This window comes from Copadichromis virginalis, linkage group LG1, assembly GCF_057382275.1.
Source record: "Copadichromis virginalis isolate Kocher_CV1m ecotype Utaka linkage group LG1, C_Virginalis_male_GT1.1, whole genome shotgun sequence".
NCBI classification, from domain to species: domain Eukaryota; kingdom Metazoa; phylum Chordata; class Actinopteri; order Cichliformes; family Cichlidae; genus Copadichromis; species Copadichromis virginalis.
The window spans coordinates 38,984,532-38,992,136 of record NC_140618.1 but is presented as its reverse complement, the minus strand read 5'-3'; the positions used below and the strand labels follow the sequence as shown (position 1 = coordinate 38,992,136).

Below are 7,605 nucleotides of genomic sequence, written 5' to 3'. Positions count from 1 at the left end.
CATGTCACTTGTCCGTTTCAGCTGAATCTTCCACAGCATTCTCAAAGAAACTAACATTAGCAATACACATTGACTGTAGTCAGACAGAGGTCAGACACAGGTCAACAGGTTCCAGAGGTGCCATAAAAACACCATAAAGTTAGCCATCTATAGCTGTGGAAAGAAGTAACACCAGTTCTCAACACAGGAAATTTCACACATGTTATTCACATTACCAAAGTACCCTTCACATTTTCCCATCAACACAATGCAACAGCATCACCACTCATAACCTGTAAACACAGTTTTCCTCACACATAAACCCAGAAATCCTGTAGTAGGAAAAAACATCAACCAGTTGTCCTGGTATAAATCGCATCATCAATTCACATGAAGAACTGGCATGCTGTAAGAAAAGAAAATGCAAATATTAGCGCTTGCGCAGGCGTATGCATACTTTGTCACAGTTATCTCTGTGAGCAACACAAGCCTATGAATAACACACCTGATAAATGCACAGGCACAGAAAATGGCATTTAAAAGGTTAAATCATCATGCAACCTCGAGTGTTGCTGTCATCTTTCTGCTCCTGTAAAAGGAAACACATGGGTTCATCTGCACCTTTGTCAGGTGGGGGTTAGCTTCACACAATCATGTTCAGTCAGTCAGTCAGTTATTTTAAAATTCTTACTCATTCACTCAGTGGTTCCTTCTTTTGCTAATTGTGGAAATTATCATCGCATTCGTTTCCACGCTCAGCAAAACGACGTTATTTCAAAAAGAAAAATAATTTAGACTGGATTTCCTCGTTGAATCCTTTTTGGGGGGGACTCTCATTTCCTAATTGTCCCAAATAAGTGGCTTCCTCCTGAACCCATTTTAAATGTGGAGAAACTCACTTGCAACAATTTTCTTGACGACGTGTAACGCTTTTAATTCCCGACTTGCAGATCTGCTCAAAGAAAAGAAATTCACAAGCAAAAATCAGTGCTTGTTCAAAAATGAAAAATAAAAAATAACAGAGATTATCAAACCAAACTCTCAGTGCACTGTGAAAGTATCAAAATAAAAAGGCCTTGTTAAGTCATGACACAAACTCCTCATCATCTTCACAACAGGAGAAGAATCATCAGCTAGATTCACTCCAAACCAACCATCAGCTGCACAACACACAACATAACCCTAATGTCATATTAGCTATGAGTTTAATCACCCGGTCTGTGCTCTTCACTCATTTAGGCCACAGATCTATTTTATTCAATTTTTCCTTTTTCCCTTCATCATAAAACATGTGACATGCTGTCATGCACTTCACAAAACAGTCTGTTCTGACGTATTCAGAGTTGTGTATCTAAATACAGGATTCACTCGCACATCAAAACAGGAAACTCAGTGTTTTAGAGTCTCCACTCAACACACAACAAACTCCAACACATCTCATTCACTCGTACTAGAATTCAGTCACCCTTCATTAATCTAAAACCGATCAACTAATTTGCATATCAGCTATTAACCCACTAAGTTGACAGGACGACAGAAAAGCATGTTCAAAATAGTATCACAAAAGACAATTTCCCTCATACAGTAAATTACATGTGCTGCCTCAATCAAGCAGGAAGCTTCTCCCAATTTACCATTTTAACAACTAAATTTATTGTCTGATCACTGGTTGGTCAAACCAGGATCTTTTTTCCCACAAAAGTTAAACTGTTGTCCTGCAACCTGGAGAGTCAATTTTTTGCATTGGATAAATTCAGTATTTAATAACAAGTGTCTGCTAAATTGACACTATTTTAACACTGATGAAAGATAACAAGCTAATTTTCATTACATGTGTTTGTGTTATTAGGCAGGTCTAATGCATGTCTGTGGAGCTGCATCTCCAGCAGAGCATGTTCTTAAAGCTGCCTTTCCTACACACTTCTCTGCTATTATTTAATCATTTCTTAACTAATGTGCTATGAGTCTTCATGAGTCATTTTGTGTTTGGAATTGTTAGTAGGGTTAATGCATGTTCTGCTTGTGTGTGTGTGATTTTGTATATGTTTCTATTTTCGCAATGTTTCAGACTCCGTCTCAATTTTCCAACTTAAGCAGTCAGTTTTCTTTTCCCCAGGTTTGCTAACCCAAATTTTGATTTCCCACATTAAATAATTCCTATGTGTTCTCACCTAGTCTTCTCACTCTGTTGTCCTCTCCCACTTCAACAGTCCCGGCAGTTCTCCTTCAGCTTTGTCCTGTCTAGTAGCTGAAGTGCTGCTGCTGCCTTCTTGGGCGACTTCTTAGCAGCTGCTGCCGGTTTCTTGGCTTTGGCCGCGGCGGGCTTCTTGGCTTTGCTCTCAGTAACCTTGTTCATCTTGAAGGATCCGGAGGTCCTGGTGCCCTTGGTCTGCACCAGAGTGCCCTTCGCCACCAGGCTCTTGATGGCGGTCTTGACACGGGCCTTGTTCTTGTCCACATCGTAGCCTCCGGCAGCCAGAGCCTTCTTGAGAGCGGCCACGGACAGGCCGTTGCGCTCCTTGGAAGCGGCCACGGCTTTCACAATCAGCTCGCCCACGCTGAGGCCGACCTTCTTGGGCTTGGAAGTCATCGTCTTCTTCTTCTTGGCCTGAACCTCGGCGCAGGGCGCAGGGCGTGTTTATGATGGAGCCTTTCCCACCACAGCGCTGGCACGTTGAACGCATCATGAAGGGTCCATTTCTTTCATGTCGCTAGCCGCATGTGGCTTGCCCGAGTCACTCAGTCCTTTTTGAGCATTTCAACATGCTGCCGCCGCAGACCCTGGCCTCAGATCCAGCAAGTTTAGCGCGCTGATCTCCAAAAAAGTCCCGAAGGCCAGAAAGACGTCAAATAAGTGTCTCGTGCTGAGAACTCAAACAAAAACTCCTCTTCACGCTGCCATCTTGCTCGCCCCTCCGTGAAATTCAACCAATCAGACAGGAAGATGGGTTTGCTTTCTTCTTCTGCTGCTGTTTATCCACATTGCTGCTGCTTTGCTGGGACTTTTTGTGCTCAGGACTTGCTGCTGTCTCTTTATCATGTTATTGCTTTGGAGCTGCATTCCTTATCTTCAGGGAGGAGTGAGCTCGCTTGTGAGGTTGAGAAACACATGGCACTGTAAATAAGTCAGCCAGAAACTTGGCCTGCATGTTTCCAATGATGTTAAACTATAACTTTCTTCCGACCGCTGCATGTGGAAAATTGATTCAGGTCTGCTTTTCACCTGAAAGTGACAAACTAAGACATTTCATTATTATCATCACTGCTTAATCAACACACATCTCTCTCTCTCTCTCTCTCTCTCTGTCTGTGTTTGTGTGAACAATCCTTTCTTAAAAGCAGAAAATGACATTGTAGTTGTTTTTCGGCTGATCAACACAAAACCTTTTTCCTATGATTATTTTTCATCTACAATATAAATTCTCTCTCTTTTTCACTCTTCTTTTTTTTTTTTTTTTTTAAATAGCTGGTGACCTGCAAAATCACCGCTCTCACTCACAATCAGAGGCAATTACTTTTACACAGCGCACAAAAACACTGTGATGTCAGACACATTCACACTCACTTTTTCATCTGCATAAATAAACCATATGGCTGGAGATATGTGCCATGGTGATCCATAAGCATGATCACCAGTTTATTTAATTATTTTTAATCCAACAAAACAAATAAACAAAAACATGATGCTGATGCTACACACACACACGAGTCAAGGTGCAGAAAAACTGCTCATGGAAACGCTGCACACTCTCTGTTTCCCTCTCTTTGAGTAGTTCTCAGACAGCTCTTGATCTGATAATGTGTAGCTTGCTCATCAGCTCAAAAAACAAAAACAAAACTGCAACGCGACATCACACAGTAGTTGCATGCTCTGCCCACAGTGGCAAAGTCTTACACTTACATATTCAACACAGCTTCTCCATCATGTATTTTCAGATGTTTCATACAGGGTTGAGCATATTAGTCGTTTTCACAGATGTGCTCTATATCTCAACAATGGCCCATAATAAGACGACAGTCTTTCACACAGGTCAAGTGCCTCTATGCACATCATTAGTTTAAATATTTATCTATATCACTTCACCTCACATGTCATCGTACTGAATTTAAGCAACCACAAGCTTAATGTAGATTACTTTTAACAACTATCCACCTCAATTAAATCTATGGTCTGGCACACAGGCTGCTGTCGATCAGGGCAAGCTAAAGAATAAACATTGTGTCAGCAAGGGGTGGGGGGAAAGCCATTCACCAGAGCATATCTTAAGTGCTGCTGATGTGGGCTGGCCTTCTCCACAGCTCTCCAAGGCTGGTGTGTTTTCTGAAAACTTCTAACATTTGAATCTCTTCCATTTATAAGCCTGCGATTAACCGCACGGCTCAGGTCCGCGTGAAACCCGCGCGACCGCAATCGCGTGCACCCGCGCAGCTGTGGAGCCGTCGCTCTCTCTCTTTTATACATAAATACTTTGTGCTGCCAGGAGCAAAGTCCAGCACAAACGTCTGTCTCCCTCTAACTCACTCTTGGTTGCTTAGAAACCCATGATAACAACAACAGTCGGTGTTACAGACCACATGTTCTGCTCCGCACACACAACAACAACAACAACAACAACGACGACGACAATGACAATGACAACAACACAAAATAGGCCTACTCCGGACTCACACCGGACCGCTCGGGACCCTGACCCAGTTGTGGGACGCTCACCCACTCGCGCGACAAAACCCAATGAAGGGACGCTCGGGACACACACCCAGGGCGATTTCAAAACCGGACACTCACCGGACGCTTGGGACCCTTGGGCGATTTAACCAAAACTTCTTTTTCGGGACACTAACCCAGTTATCGCTCCACAAAGCAGCGAACTTCTCAACGCCTCACAAAATGGCTTAGACTGCACAACGACACGGTTATAGAGTCGGCCTCTTTAAACTTACTTGGCGTTGCTTAGCGTGTAATATCAGCCTGAATCCCGCCGATCGCCATTCATCGAGGAGAAAGACAGACAGCGAATCCACAGGAACTTCCTGGCTGACATCAGTCTTTCGGCATGTCCCTCCCCCCCCACGGTGAATGCGATCCCAGGGAACCGGCACCGAAGGACCAATTAATGATAGGTTTGTAGCTTGAACCCATCCGCTGGAACGTTGAAGACAATATAATTACACTGCTAAGCAAGACACAAATAGGCAAAGTTCTTCATGGTACTCGTGCACGGGAGAGAACCGGACAGAGCGCCGTTCCTTCGCTTGACCCCAGTAGCTCTCGTCCGTTCTCCCATACACTGTCCTTTTATTGAGGTTACATGAATATGCATAAGTTCATTAACATATGACGTCTACATACAAACAAAGAGTACCTTGCCTGTGTGTGTGTGTGTGTGTGTGTGTGTGTGTGTGTGTGTGTGTGGACTGCTGATCAAAGGGTCAAACATCCTTGGTCAGGAAGAGGGTAGCCTCCCCCTCACCCTAGATGGTTCATCCTAGATAACACGGTGAGGAAGTCCTGCAGTTCATCTAAACAAAGAGCACTTAGACTAGAACAGACGCAACTACGTTAATCCTACCATAAAATAATAAGACACGGTATGACCTCTCATGCTCCCAAAGTGCTGTCTAATACACACAAAGTTTGCAGACTATCAAGGATCAAAACCTCTACCAATCTACAACTAATTACAAAACTCTAAGCATATATAAGTAAATATTTCTAAGCATAAATGACAATCAACAATACAAACTCTAACAGCCAGCATTAAAGCTGTGTTTTTGAGTTTACGTTTTGTCTCCGTGAGTTTGCGTTTGGGTCCTCTCCTGCCTGCCACACAGCCGAATCATGACAGGGTTGTTTTGTCAGAAGCCCGGGGTCTTTTGGAGTGCAATTTTTTTCAAATCAAATCAAATCAAATCACTTTTTATTGTCACATCACATGTGCAGGCACACTGGCACAGCACATGCAAGTGAAATTCTTGTGTGCGAGCCCCACAAGCAACAGAGATGTGCAAACACAACAACACAAACGAGCAAAATACAAGAATGGCCAACCTGAAACTAATAAATATATGTACAATATATAATAGTGTATGCATTTCTGGATGTGTATACTAAATATTTTCCTGTGTGTGTGTGTGTTAATTAATTAAATAGTAAAAAAATAAAATAAAATAATAATAATAATAAAATATACAGAGTTGAATATGTGCAAAACAAGTGGCATTTATATACAGTGTGGAGTGCATAATGTTGAAGTTCCAGTAGTGAAGCTGAGGTGTCTATGACGTGTTTCATAGTTAGATGCCTGGCTGACAAGTGTATAAAACAAAAAGTACACACAATATTCGAAGCACATAGTGCACACTGTGGGAATTTACGACTGTGCGTGAATTCCCCCCTGATATTGGTATGATCCGAGCTCAGGCACTAAGCGACTGAGCGAGAGGGCGGGGCAGCTGCTGCTTTTGTGCGCTGTTGGAGAAATGGAGCCAGCCATACCAAGGAGAGCTGAAGTTTGACCAGGTACCAAAGCAAATCATTCGCACCGTACAAATGATGTAAATATGATGGTGTATCACGAAAGATTGATATGAAACTGATCACTTGACCAATATTACGTTACTTGCTCTTCAAGTGAATCAACAAATGGCGAAATGAAAAGCCGAACAAATGCTATTTTTTTTTAGAGAGTCTTAGCTTACGTGTGTTTATTTCATATTTTCAATTCTTACGCTCCCCGACTAAATCGGTTTCAGTTATGTACTGAAATATAAGAATGGACATTAGAGGCTTCTTTCAAAGAAAAAACTCAGGTAAATGTTATTTTATATATTATGCTTTGTATGTTGTTCAGTATATTTCTATGCAAAACAAGAGGGATTTCAGTACACAGCAGGATATTCACATTTGTAACCAGATATTTACACTTTAGGGAGAAAACATAAAACATTTTTACTGTACAACATCAATTTAGAGTAAACTTTTGTTTTAGATAAATATTGAAACATCTTTTGAATTAGTTAAATGTCAGAATAAAGAGAGACAGAGCTGTCTATTTTTTTATCACTTTGATCAAAATTAGGAGTACATATACACTAATTAATAAGAAACTCCAGACGATTCCATTCTGAGCTGAAGAAGCTTCTGATAGGTTAGCAGAGTCCATGTGAGTAAATTGGTGGCACAGCTGTGGATGCATATAAGGCAAAACACAGAGCCTGTTTCTGTGAAATGGGAAAATCAAGAGATGTCAACCAAAACACCAGGAAAAGAATTGTGGAGCTCCATAAGTGTGGCTCAATTTTGAATACATTTTGGTGCCATTTGCAATTAAGAAATACAGACAGTTTATCTCTTTACTCTTAAAATTAACAAATGTTTTTTATATTTATCAATCTAAAAAAATAAACATTTAGTCTGATTTGATGTTACAATTAAAAAAGTGTTTTTATCTGAAGAGTGTGTAAATATCTGGTTTCAACTGTATATTTGATGATTGTCAGCACAAAGAGGGAGAGAGAGGAACAGAGAGGGAGATGAACAAGAGCAGGTGAGACACACATGTTAGTCAAATGGTTGTTTACCAAAAGTATCACCGTATCATAGGTCCTCATGTATCTCGTACCTAG

The 7,605-nt window shown here is 41.4% G+C and overlaps 1 pseudogene; it reads right to left on the bottom strand.

The window, feature by feature from the left end:
- Nucleotides 1-507: 507 nt before the first annotated feature.
- On the bottom strand, nt 508-4,389 carry LOC146719233 (histone H1-like; annotated as a pseudogene).
- Nucleotides 4,390-7,605: the final 3,216 nt, after the last annotated feature.